The 27865-nt window shown below is 41.5% G+C and overlaps 1 protein-coding gene and 1 long non-coding RNA gene across 2 annotated transcripts in view; both read left to right on the top strand.

The window, feature by feature from the left end:
- LOC309637567 overlaps positions 1-20431 on the top strand; it is a 296945-nt gene extending 276514 nt beyond the window's left edge. The window contains exon 4 of the long non-coding RNA XR_014250663.1: positions 19207-20431. This is a non-coding gene — a long non-coding RNA (uncharacterized lncRNA). The remainder of the gene's footprint in view (positions 1-19206) is intronic.
- A 411-nt stretch (positions 20432-20842) lies between these two features.
- CADPS (calcium dependent secretion activator) overlaps positions 20843-27865 on the top strand; it is a 490529-nt gene continuing 483506 nt past the window's right edge. The window contains exon 1 of the mRNA XM_082412095.1: positions 20843-26506. The gene's annotated coding sequence lies outside the window, so the exon portion shown is untranslated. The remainder of the gene's footprint in view (positions 26507-27865) is intronic.

Genomic DNA, 27865 nt, shown 5'->3' with positions numbered 1-27865 from the left:
CATACAACCCCAAATGAAGTGGAAATGACTATTACATAATTTGATCAACAGTCAAGCCACACAATGAAGGTTTACCGAAAAAAAAAAAAAAAAAGAAATCTTTAGAAGTGATTTGTCTTCTCTGATTGCTTGTTTCAGTGCTGCACTAGCTCCACGTGCAAGATTAACCCTGGTGAGACAGGCAGTGGGTACATAATGGTCTAACCCTTCAGCCCTCACAAATTCTCTAGGTCTGATTAGTATTGTACCCACCCCACCCTTTCTGATGCCAGTAACGGGAGGACCCAGGGCTGCTGTGTACTATCTTCCTGCGCCAAATGTTAATGGCCCTCTCTCCTTCAGGATATAATCCACTTCCTTAGTACGATATTCAGGTTCCTCCAGAACCTAAAACTGACCTGAAATGTAAGAACTCCCACCTTACATTCAATAGTCCATTCATGCATCCATGCATCTATGTATTTTTGTATGTATTTGTGCAGAGAACATTTTTTTAAATTATTTATTTATTTATTTATTCTTATTTTTGGCTGCATTGGGTCTTTGTTGCTACGCGCAGGCTCTCTCTTAGTTGCGGCGAGTGGGGGCCACTCTTCATTGTGGTGCGCGGGCCTCTCATTGCGGTGGCTTCTCTTGTGCGGAGCACATGCTCTAGGTGCACGGGCTCTAGGTGCACGGGCTTCAGCAACCGTGGCTCGCGGGCTCTAGAGTGCAGGCTCAGTAGTTGTGGTGCATGGGCCCAGTTGCTCCATGGCATGTGGGATCCTCCCAGACCAGGGCTTGAACCCGTGTCCCCTGCATTGACAGGCAGACTCCCAACCACTGCACCACCAGGGAAGCCCTGTGCAGAGAACATTTATCATGTTCCTACCATGTCCATGTTCTAGCCACTGGGCATTCTGAAAGTAAAAATAATAATCGGGATCATGATAGCTAATATTTATCAACTGCCTAACACAGGCCAGGTACTAGACTAAGCAATTTATTTGCGCTAACCTATTTTGTGTTTATAAGTGTAGGAGGTGGGTACTATTATCATCAGTGTTACCATCGAGCAACCCAGAACTAAAAGCAGGTGTCAACCTTCCTAAGGGTCACACAGTTAAAAAATGGCAGAGTCAAGATTCAAAGTCACACGTTTCTAACTCCAGAATCTAAATATTGAGCAGTTGTCCCCTGCTGTATCTCCACAATGAGATCTAGATAGCTCCTGTCCACAAGTAGCTTACTCTCTGGAAGGAGAAATAGGTGTGGAAATGTAATGAAATGCAAATGGAAACTATCAAGATGGAAGTATAGAAAAAGGGCTCAATCTCAACAAGTTTGTTGACTGGTTCTCCCCAGGGACCAGCAGCAAATGTTTACTCTCTGCCTTTGCTCACTGCCTTTCCCCCGCCCAGAGTCCAGTCCCCACGCAACTTCTCTCAATTTGTCTAATCATTCTGCTGTTTTAAGGCAGGTTATATCTTTCCTCTCCTACGACAGACATAGCTAATCAAACATGAAGCTCTTTCCTGCCTAACCTTGTATATACCTCAGGATTCTTCTCCATACAGCCTTCAGGGCAGCTGTTAGCAATTAGAGTTGGCGCATAAATATATTTTGTCTCTCAATGCTAGTCTACCTTGATTCACGTTAAAGATGAGGAAGTTGAGGGTTGGAGAGCCTGAGGTCACCCAGTGAGGCAGAGACACACCTAGGTCTGGAAGCCGGGCATCCCCCGTCCTGATCCGGGACTCAGCCTCCTGCCCCACCCCCTCCCCATTCTTAGCCTGCCCTGTCCTCTATTGCCCATCACGAGAAACTATGATCAGTGAAGTCCAAGTATAAAACAGAGAGGGAGAAAAGAAGTAAAATGCCAATTACTCAGTCCCAACAGACTGGGTGCCTGCTTGCAAGCTGCATAGGGATACACCTACGGAAAATGTCTTTAATTAGAGCCAGATTCTGATGAAAGGTTGGCAGTGTCTCTGAAATCCTTGTTTGCGTTTGAGTGCACAGAACACTATGTATGTATATCATTTCCATGCCATATTTGAATTGAGGAATATTAAATATTTATTCTTTGTCAGTTACTCAGTAACACATTGCTCAACTTTCCTATTTACTAACATGACTCATTTATTTAGTCCATGGCTGCGTTTCCAGTGGGATATTTGAAATATCACTTTCAGAAGATTCTTAGGTATTTAAAGAAAATGTCAATTGACAAAAGAAGGCATAGATCATACACCTGTAAGATGAAGCACAAGCCTATTCATGGTTGTTTAATCCCGTGGTGTTATAGGAAGGGGCCTTAGCATCAGGAAAATTGAGCTTTGTGTCAAAATTCTGTTCTTGCCACCTGCATGACCTTGGACAAGTTAATCTCTCTGATTCTTGTTCCTCATCTCTCTCAGAGGTGCAAGACTGGTGTGAGATAAGAGGGACTATATTGTGTCTGACATTTTAATTTGCTTGCTAAAAATATTTTTTGCCTACTTTATGCTAAGGTAGTAATAGCCAATAATAAGTAAATACTTACTACATTCCAGGCAATATGGGCCTCTGAATCATGTGGTCACTGTACATGTGTTAGTTTGGGCTTCCTCACTATGGAAGTGTCTGGGTCCCTGGGTGAGCATCTTGAGAGAGAGGCAGTGCCAGGCAATGTGACCTGGCCTGGAAGTCACATAGCATCACTTGTGCCACTGTTGATTGGTTGGAGCAGTCGTGAGCCCACCCAGGTACAAAAAGAAAGAAATAGGCTCCATCATGGATAGAAGAGTGACAAAGTTCTCTTTGTGGAAGAATGTATGGGACTAGAAATATCACTGGACCATTTCGGGGAAAGATAATCTTGCTACACAATATAAGTGCCGTGAGGGCAACAAATGATGGATGTTTTGTTCCCCTTGTGGTTTCCTTGTCTAGGAGAGAACTGACTCCTAGAAACACAGAGTGCATTTTTGTGGCATGAGTGAAAGAATGCCAGTTTGTAAGAACTGTGACTTGTCAAACACCTTATCTTATGGAAGATGAAACTGAGACCCATTGAAAAGAACGAATCTGTGCAAAGGCAAAGCTCGGACTAAATCTGACATTCCTGCTTCCAGTCTCATGTTCTTTCCACACCCCAAATTCTGCCTCTCTTGGATGAAGTTACTGGGAAAGTCTGAGAGTAAAAAACCACATTGTGATTCAATGTCTGGCGATAATGACCAATTTTGGAGCTCCCGGAGAGCTTCTGGAAGTAACAACCCTTCTCCCAACAAAATATCAGCACTATAAATTGCTACTTGTTAAGAAACTTGTGGGCGTGCACCATATTCATAGAAATAGCTGGGAACCGAGAAAACAATTATTACAGAATTGACCGCCCATGGCTCACCCCAATGAGATTTGGATGGTCCTATGTTGTGAGGTGCCAATGGACAAAAGGATGTGATATTTTAGAAAAACCATTGATTGTCCTCTGAATAAGATTTGAAGCAATTTGAGCCAAAAACTGCATGGGATTCCTGGTGAAATTTTTTGTAGCTCCTGCGAAATACATGTTTAGAAAGTAACTGCTAGGCTCGTCGAGATGTTTTAGTGTTCTGGTTTCAGAAGACCGCACAGTGTTTATGTCATCCAATTAAACTAGTTTATTAGATTAGTATTAGCTGATACTGTTAAATATCATCTAGAGCTCGAAGACAATAAATCAGAGGTCAGAGCAATGCCCACAACAGTTCCCAGTTAGAGTACTAATAAGATGAAGGATAAACAAGACAAAAACCTGTGAGCAGCAGAAGAGTGGTTAAACACGTCGACTTTTCCACCAACTTCCCTGGACTCAAATCGTCCCTCCGTTACCTATAGCTGTTTGAATTTTGCAAGTTGCTTAAAATTCCTGTCCCACGGTTTCTATAATGGAGATAATCACAGCATATACCCGTGGTGTTGTTTGAAGATCGTGAAAAGTAATGAATACAAAGTATTTAGGGCAGTGCTTGGGATATACCAATGGCTATATGAATGTTAGCTGTGATTATTATTATGCGAGGAAGTCATCCACCTAGACATTTGATCACCTCCCAGCAGAGATTTGTGGTAAAGCTGAGACACAAACTCCAAAGTCCTGCACCCAAACTCTATGGCTTGACATCTTCCACTAAGAAGGCTCTTCTTTTCCTCTCCGGGGAGCTGCATTTGCAGTTACCATTCGTTGAAAAAGTTATACATCAGCTGGTGCAATAGACCCTTTTCCTACAGACACTGGCAGATGGGGAGGAGCAGAAGTTGAACTTCCAAGAACCAATGTCTGAGGTTCACTGAGCTGAGAAATTCCTCTAAAATGAGGCTGTGGGTAACAGGATGAGAGGAAGCAGCCCAAGGGACCCCCAGACTGGAAAGAATTAAAGCTTGGTGGGAAGTATGGGCCATCTGCCTCTCCTTATGAAAGGAAAAGGCTTATGGCTCCTGCTTCGTCCCTTGTGGTGGCTGGGTTAATGACCTCCTCTGTGTTTGCCCCATAATCTCCATGTACACAGACTGAGGGCCCACCTGCCCTGACTTCTTTGCTAAATCCTCCTTTACGTAGGAAAGCTCTTGAGAGTCCAAGTGTAACTTCTTGCCTCTTCCTACAGAATCACTTCCAGAGTAAGGAGAGGGGGACATCAAGCCTTGACACTGAGCAGAAATGTGAGTTGCAGACCCATGTTACTTTACATAAAAATTTATGTACATTGGAATATTACTCAGCCATAAAAAAAGAATGAAATAATGCCATTTGCACCAATGTGGATGGACCTAGAGTATACTATGCTTAGTGAAAGAAATCAGAGAAAGACAAATACTATATGATATCACTTGTATGTGGAATCTAAAAAGTAATGCAAATGAATGTATTTGCAAAACAGAAATGGACTCAGATTTGTTTGATATGGAAAACGAACTTGTGGTTACAAAAGGGGAGAAGGAATGGGGGAGGGACAAATTAGGGGTTTGGGATTAACAGATACAAACTATGATATATAAAATAGATAAGCAACAAGGATTTACTGTACAGCACAGGGAATTATACCCAGTATCTTGTCATAACCTATAGTGGAGTATAATCTGCCAATATACTGACTCACTATGCTGTACACCTGAAGGAGACCCCAAGACCATGATTCATTTGCAAGTGATTTCTTCAGTGCTCTTAGGAGAAACCAGTGAAGGAATAGGGGAATCAGGACAGGAGAAACCAGTGAAGGAATAGGGGAATCAGGACAGGGGATGGGAAGAAGGCCGATCACAGGTGCCATTTCAGACAAAATCTCAGCCTCAGACTGGTCCTGCCAGAGAGGTCCGGACCCTAAATTACCTCTCAGAGTTTGTCACTACCCGAGGCAGGAGAACTGGGCTTTCATACCCCACACCAGTTAGTCCTGCTCTATAGGATGCCCTGGAGGATGCTGCCACCTCTCTACCTGAAGCAGCTCTGGTAGCGCCAGGCCAAAGATAGCAGGTGCTGGCTCGCCCAGCAGACAGGGGAGGGGCCCAGGTGACGGGGATTCTAGGGGACCTGGGTGGGACATATACAGTGTCTGCTCCCCTTCATTGTCCTTAACATTCAGTTTGGAACTTGATTGCTTTCTCTTTGGTTCTTTGTACTATCCCCCCCAGACCTCTTTACGCCCACCCCCATGTTTCCCAGGTTTCTTCCTTCCCTCACATATATATCAATACGTTTATTGAGCACCTATAACAGACCAAGCACTGTGTCAGGGGCTAAACATGGAGTTCACAGCCCTCCGCTGCTTATAGAACAATGCCACGTATCTTCACCACATGAATGGCTGTAGCCAAAATCACCCCATTTGACATTTATTCTATTGAATGCTTTAACCAGTTAGAGGACCTAGAATTACCTGTCTTTTTTTGCTCTCTAGATACCTGGTATTAATTAGGCATAGTACAGCTTATTTAATTCTCACGGGAACACAGCGGCATATGTATAATTTTCTTCATTCTACAAATAAGGTAAATGGGGCTCAGAGAGCTTAAGTGTTATGGAGCTTTAAATGGAGCAGCTGGGGTATGAACCCCAGGCCAGAATCACCCCACAATCCACGCTCCTTTTTCTCTCTCTCTGGGAGAACATGGGGTAGAAGGAGGTAGACTGGTCTTAGGGTGGGGTGCTCTGGCCAGGACTTCTAGCCACCTTCTCTGGGCAGTCAGGGAGTTAGAAGAAGCCCTATCTATGGCTTGTGGCTTCCTGGTCTTGGATGGTCGTAATCTGGTTTTAGGTGACTGTGGAATTGATTACCTTAAAATACATTCGATTTCATTGTCTGAGATGCTTAGAATCTGTTAGGGTATTTAGAATTCCTCCCAGTTTTTGTCACCTACAGATTTGTTCAGTAACAAGTCATTGAGAAAAATGTTGATAGAGTCATATTTTAAAAATATATATCTATACATAGACTTCTCGGTTGGTGCAAATGCAGTTAAATAGCTCTTCTGGAAGCAAGTGCTTCATCCACTCCACTTACCTGTACTATTGTCCTGGTCCATTTCTTTTCCTTTTTTTTTTTTTAATTTCATGACAACATTTGTCACATTGATTTGATACAATCCAGATATGCTATGTCTGCATTATTCTCCTGACCTTCCAGACTTCTGACCTTCATAGAATTTCATGGGAAAAACACCAGCCTAGGATTTAGAAAACCTTGTTTCAAATCCTGAATCTCTGTCATCTTACATGTTACCTGAGCAAAACTCTCTGAATCTCAGTTTTCTTGCTTATAAAATGGGAAAAAATAAAAAATAAGACTACCTATCTTATAGGGATATTACAAGTGCCTGGTAGGTACATAAAAAAGTGACCAATAATGGTCACCATTATTAACTTCCTAGACTGTTCGCATTTTTAAGAAACGGGAAAGGAAGTTACAGTTTTACATCTTTATTCATAAAGAGCTGTACTATATCAGTTATCTATGCCACAATAGAGTAACAAACAACCTCAAAACTTCATTGGTACACAGTGAAGTAATATTTATTTGTGCTCATACATCTATGGGTCAACTGGATGTTTCTGCTGATCTGGACTGGATTCAACCCATCTAAGCTGGGTTCACTTATGTCTGAGGTCAGCTGGTGAGTTAGCTGGGGCTGGCTGGTCTAAGATGACCTCTCCTCCATGCAGTCTCTCCTCCTCCAGCAGGCTAGCCCGAGTTTGTTCTCACTGCATGAGTCCAAAAGAGAGAGTAAAAGCGCATAAGATGTCTTGAAAGCCCAAACTCAGAAATGGTATACCATTAGTCTGCCACATGCTCTTGGTTAAAGCAAGCCACAGTCCAGCCCATATTCAAGACGTAGGGAACTTGAACTCCATCACTTAATGGGAAATGTTGCAAAGTCACATTGCAAAGGCAATAGGTACAAGGAGGCCATTAATGGGGGTCAAAAAATGCAATCCACCTACCACATAAAACTTTCATTTTTCCTTCCTCATGCATGTCCTCTTCCTGGCATACAAGGCCTTCACTACTCTGTCTCCACCTTGCTAATCTGGTGTTTTTGCCTTTGCTCTTCAACATGAGCCTTCTACCCTAACTAGCTCAAGCTCTGAACTTTGTCTCAGTGGCTCCCCGTCTCAGCACCTGGGAGCGGCATAATCCTCCTCCTTCTCACCCATTCAAGCCCTACTCATCCTTCTGGTCTTGGCTCAAGTCTTCTTTCCTATAACCATCCCAGACTTCCCTTGAGCCCTCCCTACCCTGAACACTGGTTAATACCTGTAAATCATTCAGGTCGATCTAGGAGTTAATAAAAGTTAGATGCTATCAGGAAATTTTAAAAGTCCACTGGCCAACCCTAGAAGATGGCAGAGGAGAAAGCTCACACAGGGAAGCAGTATATAATACTTTGGCAAGGTCTCAGCAGTCAGACCAACTTGGGTTGAATCCCTACTCACCCACTTATAAGCTGTGTGCCTTTAGACAAGTTACTCAAACTCTCTGAACCTAAAATGTATCATCTGTTCAATAAAATACTATATCATAGAGTTTTCTTGGGGATTGAACAAGATCACGTACATAGAGCACTCAGCACAGTGCCTGACACATAGTGTTCAGTAAATGTTAGCTACAGCTATAACTGCCGCTACTAATAGTATTCCCTTATGTTAGTAATATATTCAGCTTCTACCCTTCCCCTATACCTTTGTCTGAATGAGGTAAGTCAAAGTCACCAAACCACTCATTACCTCTTTATTTTGACTACCCTCGTGAGTTACACTAGAGAGAACCTTTGCTTATTTGATTAAACTGTTATTCAAAATGTCAAGATTTACTAGTTGGGAATGAGAGAAATCAAATGAGTTTTTGTGGTATTATATTTCGTCACCTTGGCTGGTTTAATCACACTGAATTGGGCTCTAAACGCCAATCTAACCTTAGCTATTTGTCAAGATTAATCATGATGACTGATCGTCTCCTGAGACTTGAGTCTTTCATGTAGCTCCTAAGATGGGCAGCCTCTTCCTGGGATAATCTGTTTTTCTCCAAAAGATTGCCACTTTCAGATGATTAGAAGCATGTCAGTGTTCTGAACCAAAGAAGTTTGTTTAAAACTTTATAATATGCGGGCTTCCCTGGTGGCGCGGTGGTTAAGAATCCACCTGCCAGTGCAGGGGACACAGGTTCGAGCCCTGGTCGGGGAAGATCCCACATGCTGCAGAGCAACTAAGCCCATGCACCACAACTACTGAGCCTGCACTCTAGAGCCCACGAGCCACAACTACTGAAGGCCGCGCTCTGCAACAAGAGAAGCCACCGCAGTGAGAAGCCCGCACACTGCAATGAAGAGTAGCCCCCGCTCGCCGCAACTAGAGAAAGCCCACGCGCAGCAAGGAAGACCCAACGCAGCCAAAAGTAAATAAATAAATTAAATAAATAAATAAATAATTTTTAAAAATAAAAAAAACACTTTATAATATGCAACACGTTTAGCTTAAATCCAGGAAAGAACAAAATGATACACAGACTTTCTGATCAGCTAGAATTGAATTGTATGCTCAATGGGGCCAAGGGGCATGATCATATTACCAAGTAATATATATGCAACAACAGCACAGTGCCTGGCAAGCAGCAGACCACCAGTTCACACGTGTGGGACGGATGGGGATGGATGCATGGATGAACGAATGAACTATATTACAACAAAACCCAAAGTTTCTAATGAGAACAATATTGCAGGTCTTAAGCCACGCTGAATCCTTTAAAGATCAAGGCAGGATATTAATTAATTTACTAAAATCCCCAGTTTACCAGGCTAGTGGCTCTCTCAAGAAAAGGAAATCAGATTATATTACAAATACTGTAATTACCTTAACAATCTTCCTCTGGGGATTTTTTCCCCGTCTAATCTATACTACAAATCGCCTCTGAATTAATCTTCTTGGAATTTAATCTTTTATTAATTTATTCCTAACACCACCTATCATTTCTTTCTCTCTCTTACTTCTTCAACTCATTCATCAAAGATTTCAATTAGACAGTAATAACATTCTATTTAAGGCTGATATTTCCATTTTAATGGGACTCGGTAATGCCCAAGGTAGAAATGTCTTAGAAAAGTACTGTCTGCCCAGAATGACAAATATCCCTCACAAACAATATATTTACCCTTTCACTCTCTTTTTATTGCAAGCTGTTTAAACAATTAGGAAGCTCTCAGGAGCAAATAGCATCATCCAGCAGGTTGAGATTCCCCTATGGCACGTGGCAAAAAACTAGACACGTGCAACTATTTTGAAAATAGAAATTGAGACTGATAACTGACTCTCTTAGAAAGCTAAACTTTTGCACAACCCTCTTTTTTTTTTTAATATATATATTTTAAAACTATTTATTTATGGCTGTGTTGGGTCTTCGTTTCTGTGCGAGGGCTTTCTCTAGTTGCGGCGAGTGGGGGCCACTCTTCATCGCAGTGCGCGGGCCTCTCACTACTGCAGCCTCTCTTGTTGCAGAGCACAGGCTCCAGACGCGCAGGCTCAGAAATTGTGGCTCACAGGCCTAGTTGCTCCACGGCATGTGGGATCTTCCACAGACCAGGGCTCGAACCCGTGTTCCCTGCATTGGCAGGCAGATTCTCAACCACTGCACCACCAGGGAAGCCCCAATGTGGGCCCTTTTTAAAGTCTTTATTGAACTTGTTACAATATTGCTTCTGTTTTATATGTTGGTTTTTTGGCTGCGAGGCATGTGGGATCTTAGCTCCCCGACCAGGGATCGAACCTGCGCTTCCTGCATTGGAAGGCGAAGTCCCAGCCACTGGACCGCCAGGGAAGTCCCTGCACAACCCTCTTAGATTAGCTTTTTCTACTGTTAAGACCTTATGAAATAATTAGTATCCCTTTCCCAGAATATAATTTTATACCAATGATAATAACAACACCTGTTTATCAAATACTTATTTGCATGTCAGCCACTGTGCTAAAGGTTCTACATCTATCTGTTTATTGAATTCTTACCTCTCTATGGAGTAGTTCCTGTTGTAATCGCACTTTCATAGATGAAGAAGCGGAAGCTCAGAAATGTTGAGTAATTTGCCCAAGGTTACCCACATAGCAAGCAGCAGAACGGTACTCAGAAAGAAGCTGTCTGACACTACTGCCTGCTCTATTAATCCCTGGCTATCTCGACCTCATATGTTTCCTCTAAACGGCAGGAGGTTGGAAAGAGAAATTATGTGAATATTTCAACATTTCTTCTTTGATTCCTTCCATAAATATGGAAAGCCACTGCACTGGGCCCTGTTAACCATTCTGATCAATAGATCAATGAGTGTGGGCAAAGGAGAAGCGGAATGAATGCAAACATTTTAGCACTGAACATGTATGAGGACCTGTGCTAAGTGCTTTAAAATTATTTCTTTTAACCAACACAGCAGCACTGCCCTTAACACAGTACCTGCCACAGAGTAAGTACCCACCAAATATATGTTGAATTGGACAGCCAAGCTAATACTTCAAAGTAGAGAGCATCAGGTGACAGATCTGGGAGTACTGCAATAGCTCATTCTTTGTTCCTTTCCACAAAATTTGTAGTGACTCAGGGAGATCAGCTCGGTGCTTTGTGACCACCTTGAGGAGTGAGATAGGGAGGGTGGGAGGGAGACGCAAGAGGGAGGAGATATGGGGAGATATGTATATGTATAGCTGATTCACTTTGTTATAAAGCAGAAACTAACAAACACACCATTGTAGAGCAATTATACTCCAATAAAGATGTTAAAAAAAAAAGATGATCTTTGAAAGTTTTCCAAGATAGATCAACTACTTGTTTGAGCGCTAAGGGGTATTTCTTTCTTTCTTTTTTTTTTTTTAATAAACTTTTAAATTTTATTTATTAAAAAAAAAAAATTTTGTAGTGACTGAACCTCCCAATCAGGAGAGCTGTGAAAATACTCTTCGTGAACAAGGACTGTTTAGATGGGAAAACAATAATGTAAAATGTGAATATATTTTTCAGACTCTAGATGTAGCTTAGCTTTACTTCTATAAACCACCAGAAATAATGGCCCAAGGTGCATTTCTTAAAATATGAAGGATGCGCGGGATCTACGACAGGGTCCAGAGTCCAATTTTATGGATTACTTGTCAAAACAGAGGTTCCAGAGTTCAGAGAAGATGGCTGGAGTGGTCCCGTGGACACGGAGAGATGAAGGGAGCCCCACTCTAGGGAGAGAATTCAAACACAGGGACCAGACTTCTCACACCTCGTCTAACTCAGTGGCAAAGGATACAAACACGAAGCAGCCTTCTACAAGATAGAGCAGATCTGCTGACCATTCCGTTCCCCGCCCCCATTAACGGCAGGCTCCTCCCACCTGCCTGCCGGCGCAGCAGCCCCACCCCTTTCCGGATATCCACCAAAAGCCACCTTTTTGCAAACGCTTGGCTCACAGGCGTCCCTCTCACCCCTACCCCTTTCTTTTAATTCTCCAGGTATCTGAGAGTGATGGATGGAGAAAGAGAACCAGAAGCAGCTGTCTTTATTTTTAGCTTATTTTATTCTTGGTTAACCTTAGGGTAATAGCAATAGCCGCCAAGAGAACAGCTCAGAAAATGTGAAGGGCTTTGAAAATCCAATCCAGGAGTGAAGCCATGTCCCCCATTCTACAGATGGGAAAATGGAGGCTCAGAGGATGTAAGTAACTTGCTTGAGGTCATAGAGTGGGTGGCAGAGCTGGAATTTGAGTCCAGATCTCTCTCTCCAAAATGTATACTCTCTTTCCGTGTAAAGAGGATAAAACAGGAAGCTTTCTAAAATATGTGTTTAATTTGGAACTCAAAACAGATCTTATGGAGAGGTGGTGACAAAAATCAAGCAACAAGATTGATTATGGACATTCTGCTTCGGCAAGAACTTCAGTACTAAAATAGCTGGAGCTAAAACAACAGATTGGGGTGTGGAGCTTGTGGGGCGGCACCAAGCAGATTGTTTAAAGAACCTTGTTAAAGGAAACTATTATCTATTTGTAGAGCACTGAAGGTGGAAAGGGGGGGGGGACCTATATCACACAATCTGCTGTGGTGGTGTTAAACTATTTGAATATTTTGGAACTGGAGGTTTAAATTATTTGTAAAATAAGCTAAACCAGAACTAAGATTATTTACCTAGCAGAAGAAAAATGTCACCAGCCAGAAACATCTTCTTGGTCGTCATGACCTCCTGCAATCAAAGGATTAATATGAAGAGAACAAAACTAGAAACATTATTTGCCAAGTCATATGAGTCCTAAGAAATATTTTCTCCTCATAAGAGCCACCAAAAAAAAAAAAAAAACCCCACAGAAGAAGGCAATAATACAAGTCAAGCCCAGTTCAAAGGAGTAAACTTTGATAAAATCCTGAGTAGACTGAAATCCTTTCTAAAATAAAGGAAGACTTGGGAAATTGTCACAGGATGCAGGGAACTTGGGAGCATAACTAGAGATGTAGGAGGTATAGTAACTAAATACAATGGAAATTCCCAAATTGGATCCTAGAACAGTAAGAGGACAGTAATGGAAAAGCTGGCGAAATCCAAATAAAGTCTGGAGCTTGGTTAATAATGAGCCAATGTCACACAGTTTCTCGGTTTTGACAGCTATACCATGGTAATATACAGTGGGGAAAGATAGGTGAGGGGTGTATGGAAACCACCTGTAACTATCTTTGCAACTTTTCTGTAAATCTAAAATTACTGCCAAACTAAAAATTTAACTTAAAATACCCTTTAGTGCCCCCTGTAATATTTTTGCAATGGTCTCCCAATTCAATGTTCTCTTCCCCTATCACCGTAGCAACCTGCATCCTATGACAGGTGGTGGGGTTACAAGAGAGGAGGAAGAAGCAAGCAGGAAAGTATGACCTTAGTTCCCAATCGCCCAAAGAGGATTCCTCCAGCAAGTTTGTTTTTTATTGTTGGTACTTGGTATCTTGGGATATTTAACACCTGCCCACGAACATGGGAAGTATTCCAGTTTGTGCTCCTGATTGTTTTGGCATTTAAGGATATTGCTTAGTTCATAAGTGCTGTTTTAAGAATCAACAGTCGTATAAATGTTAATATAACATACATGTACAAATCCCATAGGGAGAAGGGCTGAACTTTCAAAGAAAAAGACAATGGGGAAGACCCTAACCTTAGATATAGCGATCTCAAAAGTTAGAAAGTGGGCTTCCCTGGTGGCGCAGTGGTTGAGAATCTGCCTGCCAATCCAAGGGACACGGGTTCATGCCCTGGTCTGGGAAGATCCCACATGCCGCGGAGCAACTGGGCCCGTGAGCCACAACTACTGAGCCTGCGCGTCTGGAGCCTGTGCTCCGCAACAAGAGAGGCCGTGACAGTGAGAGGCCCGCGCACTGCAGTGAAGAGTGGCCCCTGCTTGCCGCAACTAGAGAAAACCCTCGCAGAGAAACGAAGACCCAACACAGCCAAAAATAAATAAATAAATAAATAAATTTATTAAAAAAAAAAAAAGTTAGAAAGCTTTTGAGATTGCCAACTTAGAGATGAAAGAGAAAAAAAATTACTGGCTAAACTCTAATTCTTTGAGAGAGAGGAGGAAAGATGAAAAAAATCTGCCATAACTGGGAAAAATCCAGAAAGTATTCAGGACACTGGATGCTGTCTTCTGATAATTCTGTTATTCAACATCGACTAGTTATTTACTAAATCCCCAGTATGTGCTAATTGGACTCATGTATATACATGATTCTTTTCACGTAAAGAGTGATTAACCGTTTTTAGAAAAAGTGTCTATAATAAACTGCCCAACAGAGGCATCATATTTGCTGAAATGTATGTGGTTCCCCAAAATGGGAGATAAAACCAAAAACTAGGATGCAAGCTGAATTCAGCATAAACTGAGGAAAGTATGTAAACTTCAACATGTGATAGACATGTTACTTTTGATTTTTTTTTTTTTAAATAAACAGCCAACTCTTTTTTTTTTTTTTTTTAATCAGAACATTTTAAACCCCACATTTGTTTTATTTATTTTTATTTTTGGCTGTGTTGGGTCTTCGTTTCTGTGCGAGGGCTTTCTCTAGTTGTGGCAAGGGGGGGCCACTCTTCATCGCGGTGTGCAGGCCTCTCACTATTGCGGCCTCTCTTGTTGCGGGGCGCAGGCTCCAGACGCGCAGGCTCAGTAGTTGTGGCTCATGGGCCCAGTTGCTCCGTGGCATGTGGGATCTTCCCAGACCAGGGCTCAAACCCGTGTCCCCTGCATTGGCAGGCAGATTCTCAACCACTGCGCCACCAGGGAAGCCCGTTACTTTTGATTTTAAATGTAATGAGATAGAAAATATTGTGTGACTTTTCTGTAATATGCCTGGGATAGAGAGGGTGCACTCCATCATAATATATGCAGTCATCCACGTAGATGGGTTCCAGGAACCCTCTTGGATACCAAAATGCATGGATGCTCAAGTTTCTTATATGAAATGTCATGGTACAGTCAGCCCTCTGTGTCCATGATGTGAAACCCCAGGATGTGGAGGGCAGATTGCATATATTGCATATGTATATGTATATATATATATACACATATAAATATATACGCACAGACACGCATATATATATATATACACATATATAAGTATATATGTATATGTGTGTGTGTATGTATATATATATATATATATATATATATATATATATATATACAGATCTTCCTCGACTTACAGTGAGATTATGTCCTGGTAAACCCATCGTAAATTGAAAATATCACAAGTTGAAAATGCATTTAATACACTTAACCTACCGAACATCATAGCCTAGCCCAGCCTACCGTAAACATTCTTTAGAACACTTACATTAACCTATAGTTGGGCAAAATCATTTAACACAAAGCCTAATCTATAATAAAGTAGTGAATATCTCATGTAATTTACGGAATACGGTACTGCAAAGGGACAACAGAATGGTTGTACAGGTATCGGTTGTTTACCCTGGTGACTGTGTGGCTGACTGGGAGCTGCCGTGTCTGCCTCTGCGGAGCGTCACCAGGGAGCGTGTGTGCACATCGCTAGCCCAGGAAAAGATCCAAATTCCAAGTGCAGGTGCTACTGCATGCATAGCGCATTGGCACCATGGTAAAGTGGAAACATTGTGAGTTGAACCATCGTAAGTCAGGGACCATCTCTGTGTGTGTGTGGCATGGGTGGGGGGCGTAATTTTACTCTAACTCTTATTACAAATCAATGAAGAGTATAATCTAAAGACTAAATAGTCCACTTCTTCACTGCAAGCCAAAGAATTAGGTCAGTTAATTTGATATTACCTCAATTTGAAATATTAAAATAATGTAATATTTTTTTTAAAAAAGAAAGAAGGAAAGAAAACAAGTAAAAGAAAGAGGGAGAGAAGGAGGAAGGAGGCAAGAAAAAAAAGGGAGGCAGGGAAGGAGGGAGGGAGAGAGGGAGGGAGGAAAGAACAGATTTTTTAAAAACAGATACTGCCGGGGCTTAATTGAATACACCAGCATTTCTTCTCCCACTCAAAAAGCTTAAGAGTGTTCCTTTTCCAGGAATACTGAGTTTGAGAAGCACTCCCACAGTTTTAAGATGCTTTCTAAGAAGGAAGAAAAATAACAGATTTGTCTATTTGGTCCTTGTCACAGTAACCCTTCCACTAGTCTCATGGAAATTGCCGTTCTGAAGCAGAGCTTTAGCAGGTTGCAGCCCAGCCTCACCCTTTTCTTGGGGTTAGTTATTATTTTTGGTCATAAGATGCTGGTTCTGAAGATCAGAAGATTATCAGTAGGAACTGGGCTAACCTCCCAGGTAACTCTGGCCAGGAGTGACATGCATAGACAGTTGTTGCCTTAAATCACCTTCTTCCCCCTTTGTTATTGGCTTTATTTAATTGGATTAAAAAAAAAGTATGAGTATAATATGTACTTATCATGGCAAGACTCAGAAAAGTTAATATGCCCTTCCCTCCAGGCATCCCTCCCCATACCCTCTGGGTAACCAAGCCAATGTTATGAGGTTAGTAGGTAGTAACTATCTACTAACCTATTAACATGGCATCTGTGCTCATTCAAACATGTAAAAACATAAATGCCCACGAATAGTTTTGAGACATAGTATTTTACAAAAATGGGATCATATCCCTCACTCTCCTCTGAAGCTTGTTTTTTCATTTGACGATTACATCGTGAACATCCCTGTAGGCCCACACATAGAGATCTAATATACTCGTTGTTTTTTTTTTTTTAAATTTACAGCTATGTTGTACTTTATAATATAAATGTGCCATAATTTAATCAACCAGCCCTCTATCTGTGGACTTGGTTTTTTGTTTTGTTTTGCACTACAATGTTACAATAAATACTCTATATATTTATATACTAGATATCTACATTTTTATATAAATGGGTATACATAGATGCTTTATTTCTGTAAGAAAGATACCCCAAAATGAGATTACTGGCTCAAGGAAGCAACCTACTTTGCAATCCAGATATGGAGGCAGTCATAACCACAAGTAACGGTTGTCCTTCTTTTAATATTTGGGACCCCTTGAGGGTCAGAATTCAAAGTGAATTTATTGGCACAAACACCCTTCACATCACAGGACCAAGCAAAGTCCCCACCTGAGCTTGATGGAAAGAGCTTTTCACAGAGAATTCAGATACCAAAGTGTGATGTTAACTTCACTAAGCCCTTCATCATGGCCCGTTCTCATCACCATGACAACTTCTTAGTAAAAGGAGTAGGTAAAGCTGTTTCTAATAGTATCTTAGCCAGGGTCCTCTCTCCTCCTTAAAATGCTAAATTTACCCATCACTAGTTAATTACTATTTTGAAGAATCAAAGGCACCTAAATGTTTTTTTAAAAAGTGAGACTGGACCCTTCTTTTGAGGGGAGCAAAGTTCGTGACAGCCTTTGGAAATAGCAGCAGTTTTCGAAACAGTTAGGGGCAATACAAACAACAAAGGGAGAGTCAGTTTTGTCTGCAGGGTGATAAAGCACTCTTGGATCTCAAGAAGGCTTGCTAGGGAAAGGGAAGAAGTTCATTCTCTTAAATTGGAGCCCAGTTGACTTATTAGACTTCTTATACAGAATAACAATTCTTTTATGATTATTAATGTTATACTTCAACAGAAGCCTTGGTACAGAGATGCTACGAAAATGGATCTTGAGGGCTTTAAACACCCAGCAGAGGAGAATTTGTGCTGTGAATGCCTTCCCACTTCTGTTCAGTGTAATGGAAACTCTGGATTAGAACTCAGGAGATCTAGGTACCACTGAGCAAGTCATATAAATTCTCTGAGTTTCCGTTTCCTTTCTGCAAAATGGGGCTAATACTGCCCCCTGCCCCCTGGGGTAACACCTCACTGCAGTCAGTGAAACAACATACCTGGAAGAACATTGAAAACAAAGATAGAAGTTGAGAATACAGACTCTGGAGTCATCCAATCTCTGTGGCTTTCCTGGTTCCTCCTCAGTAATCTTGATCCTATTACTTGCCCTCTGACCTTCAGCTTCCAAAAAGAGGGAGAATATAACTACTTTGATGACTGATTTACGAATGAGACGGGATCATGCCTTCAAAAGTGCAAGCACCGTGCCTGGCACATAATGAGATCTCAATAATTACGAGCTATTATTTGTAAAGTGCTATTCAAATGTGATAATCCTTTTAGGAAGCTCTAGATTTTTCTTCTGAGGTTACTTAAGCATTTCTTTCCATTAAGTAGCTGCTTTTCTTCCTCTCCTGAGCCCTCTGTTCTTGCCAAGGCCCAGTGGCTCTGTCTCTGAGAGATAAATAGGGGCCTCAGTGCAATCAAGCCTGCAGAAAAGGGTTCAGAACATGAGATCCAGCTTGTGGTTTGATTGGAAGCCAGTGGTCAGGAGGCCCTGGGCCCCTCTTTGGGCCGCCATGTGAACTGCATTAGCTCCTGACTGTTCTGTATCCCAGAACAACCCAAGAGGTCAAAGAGCCACAGATAGGGCCCAATATAAGCAGAGAAATGTCCTTCCATCCACTCACAGATGTCGTGGAAGAGGGAGTTAAGGAATCAGCAAGTATATTCCCTTGGCTTGGCCTTTCACTAGCTGCCCTGTCATCTTGCTTTCTACATGTTGCCCTCAAGTTCAGGAAATAGAGATTATTTATCTGAATCAGTCATCCCAGGACAAGAATGGAGGCCAATTTGTGTTTGCCTGGTCTGGGGCAGGATCATTTGACACTAGCTCTAGGGCAAGGGGCCTTATTCATAGGTAAAGAGGTCCTGTTCAAAATAATTATCACAGGAGAAGGTCAGATGGCCCTTGTAACACGGTGATAAATCAGAGGACTTGGAGACCCCCTTTGGAGGTGCACGATCTACAGACCCTACAAATACAATAGTAATAGTTATTATCCAATATTAAATTTTCCTTTTCTGCTTTATAATTCTGTTCCTTAAGTCTGTTAAATACCACAGCCCAGTTGTCATTGTGTTTTGAAGAGCTAAGAGAAGGGTCTATAGTCATGCTTGGAGTGAATAAAACAAAGAGGGAAACACATCACAGGATGGCAAAATTGACCCATGTTGCCCTGAAAATGTAGTCCAGAGCAAAGAGGGACTTAGGGGGTGCCATGAAGCCTCCAAGACAGATTTCAGCATGTCCCGAAATTACCTAGGAAGGGGGTTGTGGTCCGTTGAGAGTTGGCTCAGGATATTGTCCTGTTGGTTTTCAACAGAAGGGTGACTCCTGAAGACTGGAGAACTAAGGGTCATCTGAGTAACGTAATCATCATAATAGGGACCTCAGCAGCTGCCAATTCTTGGCCGCCAACAGACGCTATGTCAAGGACATCAATGCTGATAGGAGGCAAGTGGTATTAACTGGACTTTACAGGTGAGGATCTGAGGCTCATGCTTATCTGAGGTCCTGTTGTAGGGATGTGGTGATCTGGGATTCAGATCAAGATCTGTGTGTCTTCAAAGACTGGGCTTTTTAACACACAGGCAGTGTCTTGTAGGATATCAAACCAGAGTTTTATATCCATCCCCACCTTTGCCAGGATCTCCTGCCAACAATGCAGCCAGATTCCCTGCCTTAAAACTTCCAGCAGAACTTAGGGGAGGGCGTAACGTTTATTGGCTATTGACTGCTGCCTGCTATGACTGTAGAGATGCCCAGAGCAGACAGTACGTAAAGGGAGGGAGCATGGAAGGGCAACCACCGCAGTGGGTAGGGATGCTCCATGCTCCAGTTCCACTGCCCTGATCAAGGCTGGGAATGATATTTGCAGTTCATCTACTGGTGCCACCCAATAGAATTTTCTGGCAAGAATGGAATTGTTCTATATCTGAACTTGCCTCATGTGGCTACTGAACACCTGAAATATGACTAGTGAGCTGAGGAACTAAACTTTCATTTCATTTCAATTAATTTTAAATGGGCGTATATGGCCGTTAACACATTGGACAGTGCAGGTGTGCTGCCCAGTACGGTCTGTCAAAATTGTGAGTTAAGGAGCTGGATTCCTATTTTCATGTTTACATTCATGAAAATTAGTATCATTTCCAGAAGGGGCTCTGAGGTCAGACTGCCTGAGATTGAATCTTCCATTTACTGCCTGTGTAACCTCTCTGTGCCTCAATTTCCTCATCTGTAAAATGGAGATTACAAACTGTAACTGCTTCATAGGGTTATCGTGAGGATTAAACGATTTAGGGTTTTAAAAGTACTTTTTACATAGTTCCCAGAATAGAGTAAAATGATAAGGATACAGAAATGAACAAGATCTATTCCCTACCCTTAAGAAGCTTTTGTACCACTGCTATGCCTTTAGAATTTTTATTTATTCCACTGCTCCCAATCCAGTGGGTCTAAATAGCATGCATAGACAAGCAGTATGAATCTAAATAGGTTGCGCATGTCAGCATATTTGCTGTGTGTGTGTGTGTGTGTGTGTGTGTGTGTGTGTGTGTGTGTCTGTGTCTGTGTAGCACCTGGCACGTGGTAGACACTCACTAAATAATAGCAATTTTTCTCTTGTTAAATGAGATTTTGTGATATGCAAGAGCTGGAATGGGCCAAACTTTTGTGCAATCTTGACCTCCTGTACACTGGGCTCTCCAGCAGTACAAGCAGGTGGTACGTGACAGCGTTTGCTCTCTTGCTTCTCTTCCTTTGGCCATATTTCAGAGGCTACATGAGCTTTGGGATTGTGAGGGCCCTGGGGATAGTGGGTGGCCTCCAAATCCAGAAGTCCATCAGGGGCCTCACAATCATCCTTTGTTTTGCCTAATTGAATAGTATGTACTAGGGCTGTTTTGCTCCCCGCCCCCTCCCCCGCCAAGGTCCACTGATTTTCTTCTGAGGACCAAACAGTTATTTTCCTTGGGGAACCACTCCTTCCCATTGCAGCTCGCATCCTTTGGTGGGTGATTCTGACTCTAAGAGGAGGCGTGTGATTATGGATCATGTGATCGTGGATCAGCTAATCAGAGCACGCACGCCCTTAGCCATGGTGATGGAGGGTAAGCGGCATTTGGCCCAAATCAATCCAAGGAGGTTCAAGTCAAAACTTCTGGGGGACTCTTGGGAAGAAAGAACATTTCTTTCCAAAGGACTTCAACTGAAAGGATATTGTGTGGGGTTGCCGGAGGATATTACATGGAGAAGGCCTGACCTGGAGTAAAAGCAACACAAAGCAAAGCAGAACTAGAGACAAAGGGACTGAATCTTGATGACATCTCTTAAGCTCTGGACCAACCATGCTTGAAGTGCTATTGCTGGACTTGAGGTGTGTGAGCCAATACATCCCCTTCTGTGTTTCAGCCAGTGTCAGCTGAGTTTCAGTGTCTTGTAACCAAAGCAGGATATTCCCTCTGCCATTTCCTCATTGTAAGAGGGTTGCTCCCAGCAACTCTGTAGGAGTAGAGGTCAGATGACCTGCCTTCTCCTTCCCTTGGTAACAGCCTCAGAGCTCTTATTGTAAAAGACCAAATGACAAAAGCCATTCACATGCTCATGGCAGCAATTTTAAGGTTGTCCTGTGTGAGACTGACCCTAAGAAGGGATTCTAAAAAGGGCCTTGCTTATGTAATTGAAATTCTTAAAATAACTGCAGATGGAGTCTGAGAATCCTGCTGGGGCTCCAGACTGCCTACCCTAGGATGCAGGGGTCAGAGATTCTCTGTGAATGAAAAATTGGCTGACAGCAAAACAGGCTAAGAACAAAATCACCACATACCCTCAGCAGAGCAGAAGAGTGGGTCAGGACTCCAAGTGCCAAATGCGTGACTTTGCATTTATTTAATGACTTCTCAAAAATACCTTTAGCAGCACAGGAAGAGAGCTGACCCATTTTGGGGTCTGGAATCAATAGACTAATAAAAGCAATCCTTAAAAATAGCTTTCCCTTCTTAAAATATATTTCCCATTGAGCAGGATCCAGAAGAAAATTTTTATCTGGGCCCTGACTCATTTTTCTATGGATTGAAGCAGAGTGAGACCGAAGCCTTGGTGTATGAGGCAGTTATCCACCTGGCTACTGTACACAGGGGTTCCGTTCCTGCGCGCAGACTCCAGCCCCGATTTCCCAGCTCTCCCTAGTGAGCTGCTCCTCCCACCTCAGGTGGGGAGGGGGGCCAGGCCTTCAAGGCTCCCAGACTTCACTTCGCCAAGGGATGCATCTGGTGTTCTCATCCTATTTCCATCAAACTGAAGCCTGGAACCGAGAGTAAGAAGCAGGGTCTGGAGTGCCAAGAATGACAACTTGGAAGAGGGCAGGGAAGTCCTTGGGAGGAGTGGCTGCTTAGATTATCCTGGAGCTCATTGAACAGACGAGAGGGAAGAAATCGATCCTCAGAACAAAGCAAATCCTTCAGGACAGGCGGTGATTTGTGGATAGTGTCATTTTCTTGGCCTTGGGTATTTCCTCATTCTGACTCCCTCAGAATGACACCGTCATTAAGACCCCATTCTGGTTGTTTTTTCCCCAAGGATTCTTTTTCCTGCATATGTTGAAGAAAATATCTTTCTTTCTTCCATTTCTGTTCAGCACTTCCTGTACAAGTAATAATCCGAGATCTGTCCCTCTCCTCCATCCATGTATCTTAGGAATGAGAATTCCCTAAGGAGTATTTCTCAAAGGAAGGATATGGACCATTTGCACCAATGGGCGCCTGACGAAAACATATATTCCAGAAACCCACTATAGACCTAATACATCAAAAACTTGGGGGATGGAGCCCAGAAATTTCCATCTTTAAGATTGTTTCCAGGCATCCTTTATGCACACTAAAATCTAAAACCCACGGTCCAGTTGTAAGAGGAAATGTTTTGAGTTGCCACAGGCAGAGGCAAAGTAGGGCCTTGTATCACCATATGCCCTCCGATCTCCAGGGGAAGGCCCCACTTGAAGGTGTGGTGTTCAAACTTGATTGAGGGGAGAAGTAAAAAAGAAAGAAGTAGTGTAATGCTGCATTTTCTTTCCCACCTCATTGTCAAAGTAATAGGTCCTGTTTCTCTTTAGTTTGTGGGAAGAGACTTACCTTGAAAATTCCAGAAGCGTCAAGCTCCTTCCTAAATTCAACTCAAAGTCACTTTCCATGAGATCTGTGGTTAATGCTGTTTTATGGGCTTTGGGGGTTTGGCGGTCCCTCATGCCACCAGAGATGGCAGTGTGCTGTAAAAATTATTCTATTACCGACCATAACCTGCATTTTTGGTAAGGGGGAGAGTGGTTAATTTACAACCATACCTTCTGAGCTCTGAGGCTGAATAATACCCATAGGAGGGACAAAGAGAAAATGAGAAACTTGTTTCCAGGTTTCTTAACTAGAATTTGGAAAGGATGGGAAGTGTGGACCAGAAGTTATCAATGGGAAATGGAGTAAAAATTATTATCAGTTGCAAATTGAACCAAAGGGGCTTTCTAGGGAACAGACAAAATAAGGTGAGAGGTGTCCATAATGGTATTTGAATGGTGTCTCACAGAAGCAAAATAAAGGTGCTAAAACGATGAGTGACCCCACAAGGTCAAATATCTTTACTGAGGAGCCCTCCATTAAAGTGAGATTAAAAAAACCAAACCAAAAGGGGAGTCCTGAGCTCTGCTCTTGTTGGTAGTAGCTATATCCATCAGGAGTAGGGAGGAAAAATCTAGGTGATGATTATGATGAAATCTAACAGGTATGTTTCTTGAGCCTTACTTCTTAATCCTTGGAATGAGCCTATCAAGTAAATACCATAGCAAAAAAAAACTTGGGACCTGAAACATTAAGTAACTTGCCCAAGACACACATCTTTGTCAGGTTGCTGTGGTAAAGGATTTGACTCAAATCTTTTAATGATGGCCTTTCTGATGACCGGAATCCAAACTATAAGCAAGAAGCAGCCTTAGAACCTTATTAGCCCTACAGTGGTGTATCAAGGTGTCTAACAGCACAAGTTCAAATCAAGACCCTCAGGCACTTGTTTGGAAAAAAATGAGAGAAAACATGTGAAATCCTTAGTGTCTGCATGAATGAAGCAGGCACCCCATAAACAAACATCATATCTGCCATCTTTATTATCATCAACAATATGTCATTATGATCATTACCATTATTCCCCAAATTGGACAAATTTTAAAGGTTACTTAATCTTAGACTTATTTAAAGCTAACAATAAAACTCTAAGTTAAAAATACAGTAACAAAGCAGGTTGTGAGTAGATTCAGCTGCCCTAGGCAATTTCTACATGGTTGAATGTGAGCTAGAGAATCACAGAGTTGGGATTTGAACCCAGGTCCATCTGATTCCAGTGTCCGAATAGATCTTTCCATATGCCATTCTGCAGTTTGCCCTTGAGCCTCTGTTCAGGGTTCTCCCTGAAAACCCCTTCTGTCCTCCTTATCCTTTTAGAAAGGCATCACCATAAAACCTTTCTGGCACTATCCTAGAGACATATATCCATGTAAAGATTCTCCCCAGATCATCTTTGGTATATTTTCCATCTTTCAGATACATTGGACTATAACGCATTGTCAGCTGTTTTTCTAGTTCCGTATACTATTTCATATCCTGACTCTAGGTGTTCCTCATAGCTGATCCTGTAACTATAGGCTTACAGCTCTATCCTCGAACCTTCCAGAGGACATTATCATTTTTTTTTTATTGCCTATATTTCCAACTAGACTGTGAGCTTCTTGCAAGCGAAAAACTGGGCTGACTTGACTTTATATTCTCAGGATCTAGCCCAGAATCTGGGACATAATAGGGGTTCAATAAAGGGTACAAATAGGTGTGTTCATTAAACCAATGAAAAAAATAATTGAACTCCAGAGTCAAGAGTTACTTAACAAGCATTACTAGAAGTTTCCATATACCTGCCATAAATAGATGATTAGGATTATCTGAGCCCCTGCTCACAAAATCTAACTTAAATGACAAGTGTTGCTGGGCCCAATGGTTAAAAACACATCCGCATTTCAATTAGCAGAATCGAAGTGCCTTTGAGGTCCTGGAATGCACTTTCAGGGCACGTACACCAGCACTCTTGGCTCACTGAAAGGTTTCACATATAATTCTTGTCATTTAGCATCCCGAGGCTTGAAAATTGGCACATGCTGAAAGGAATCTCTGGGGTAAGAGAAAATCCTGATTCCCTGATATGTTCCAACAGGAACAGAAGGATTGCAGTTTCATTTCCTGCCAATTTCTAAATTATGAATATTTTGGTATGATTATAAGTAAGCAAGACAAGCCTACCCAGGGAATCAAATAATCCAGGAACATGAAAACATAGATTATTGTTTTCCTTTCCTTTTCCTCTCAAGTTGATTTGTTTTGCCTTTGCAAAGGCAAATAAGGTCAGGTGGCAGGAAAATTACTTTGGGAAATTTAAATCTACAAAATCATAGTGAGAAGAGATTTGTTCTCACTTACTCAATCACACCATCCAAATGCATAAGTCTGCTCTGGTTTCCTTGGAATTATGGACAAATTATTTGATTAGATTAAGCCCTCTTTTATGTTAAAAAAAAATCACCCTGCTTGACCCCCCCCCTCCCCCAAATACCTCTCCAGAGTAGGTAACCTCTTTAGGAACCACCTCTTTGAAATATTCATAGTAAAATATAGACTATTTTAAAAGAATTCCTAGTTCAGAACAATAATAGAGGTGAGAACAGACTTCCTTTTAAGTTTCTAGAGTGAAATATAAAAGCTTAGATTTTGTGGCATCTTTTTGTAGTAACCTGAAACACGGTTTTGTTATGTTAATAAAACACAGTACTATTTGAGGACTCACTAAGTTTTCCTTTCATACAAAAGCACTTTCAGAATCCAGACAGATTAGGTTAGGACAAGACTACCTTTCCCATCACCATTTTATAAGCAAATCTTCCAACATCCAACATATGTTAGTTGAATTAATGAGAGCAATAAACAAAGAAACCAAGATTAGTGATGAATGGCACTCATTGGAAAACTTCATCTCAGTCTAAAGTGTTCTCTCTTTTTTTGTCATTTCAATGTTATGGCTAAATATAGGATGAGAATGCTTTCTTGTATACTTCCCTTTATGTTTCAGTCTTGTTCACAGACTTTCTGACTCACCCCTATTCATGATCAAACACAAATTTCACAAAAGGTTTAATTGCATCTAGACTTTAATAAATATTCTATTTGGGAATCTGCAAATAAGACTATAGGAAGGTGGGGGAATCTTTTTGTTATGCAAATACAAGCTAGTGGAGGCTCTCTCTAAAAGCTATTTAGCTGAGCCCTCAAAAAGCAATGTTTGAATGGCCTTTCTTTCTTTTTTTTCTTCCTGGAATGTCAACCTCATTACAAGTCTGGATATAACATCCCTATTTCGTGGTCATTTGGCAAATAAGTATTTCCTCAGATGAATTTTGATAAAACATGTAGTGATAACTTCATGTGTTTTTATAAGCTATCTCAAATGAAGTTCTTTATTCAGGGATGGAAGCTTAAAATCTTGATAACAAAGAATTTTTGTAGAAGCTGTTCCAACAGGACCTGTCCTCTCTGCAGTGGGCAAGTGCTGGACACCTCTCTTTTTTGAGTTCTTCCACAGAGTTGGATACCAATTCATGTGTAATGTTGACAATAGCTTTCCCTTCCTGAACAGGTGTTAGCCATTGTGCTCAGCATTTTAGATGCATGAATTTGATTCACCTTCATAAAATCCCTATGGATGATTGGTACTTTTATTGCCACTTTTAAGGTTGAAGAATTGAGGATCAAAGAACTATCTTTTTCAGGTCACACAGCTAAGAACCAGGATTTGAACTCAAGTCTGATCCCAAAGCCACAACTCAAACCTTTGTGCAAAATTTGGTGTTTTAGATTCTTGGTTTGAGTTTCTTTTTTCTTTCTAGAAACAACTCGGTAAAACAGGTGGTATACAGACATGTTTTACCCAGTGAATCATGTCTATAAGAATTAGAAAAACAATATACAAACCATGGCAATTGCAAAGGTAATAATGAGGTTGAAAAGACCAAATATCTGACCATGAAACTATATCAATAATTATGGAATATAAGGTTGATGTGGAGATGTTAAAAGTTTTTATCACCGAAATGCCAGTTAACCTGGGCAAACCTAGGGATAAAAACAAACTCTTAGCAGGCTACAGTTTCTCTTATTTTTTAAACTAGTTACTCCTATGAGAGATTAATTTTAAAGTCACATATTTTGTATTATGAATTTGGGCACAGTTTGAACATTTATCACTTTCATCACCCAACTAGTAAATTGTCAGCAGGGAACTGAAGACTCAACTGCCCTCAGTAACCTTGACTATATAGTTGAGCCCCATGATGGAGTTACTCCGTCTTGAAGCCATTCCCCCTGCCTGTGAAGTTGCCAGAGGTCATGCATATGTATGAATGGGGGAAAAAATTATGACTCGGTTCTATGTGATTACTCAACCTATTGCCTGAAGGCATCAAGACACATGTAAGGTTTTCCCTTTTCCACACATTTTCTGAAGTAATCAAATAGGTTATGGCCACTGCACTTTAAAATGTGCTGTTTTAATCACTGACAGGCCAAATGACTTGGTGACTCATAGGAGTCTCATTTTGTTGTGCAGAATAAATAATAATGGGAGGAGAGATAAAGCCTTATGATTTAGGTCTAACTTTTTGCTGTCTCTTCACTATGAGTTGACTTTGAGTGCAGAATATTCTTTAAACATTTATTGCATTTCCTATGGTGAGTTGTCTGAAATGGAGATTGATTTTCACCAGTCCAAGGAAAGTCTGTATGCTGGTCTTTTTATAGCATGAAGTCATGCCTTGCAAGAAAAAGGTAGGAAAGCATCTTTATGACAATTGATGTGCCTGTTTAAATACACTCCAAGGGTTCCCCTTAGAGTTCTAGCCAACT

Source organism: Balaenoptera physalus, assembly GCF_965194825.1.
Source record: "Balaenoptera physalus genome assembly, chromosome: 11".
NCBI classification, from domain to species: Eukaryota; Metazoa; Chordata; class Mammalia; order Artiodactyla; family Balaenopteridae; genus Balaenoptera; species Balaenoptera physalus.
The sequence above is the reverse complement of the archived record's forward strand: the minus strand, read 5'-3'. Positions and strand labels throughout refer to the sequence as shown.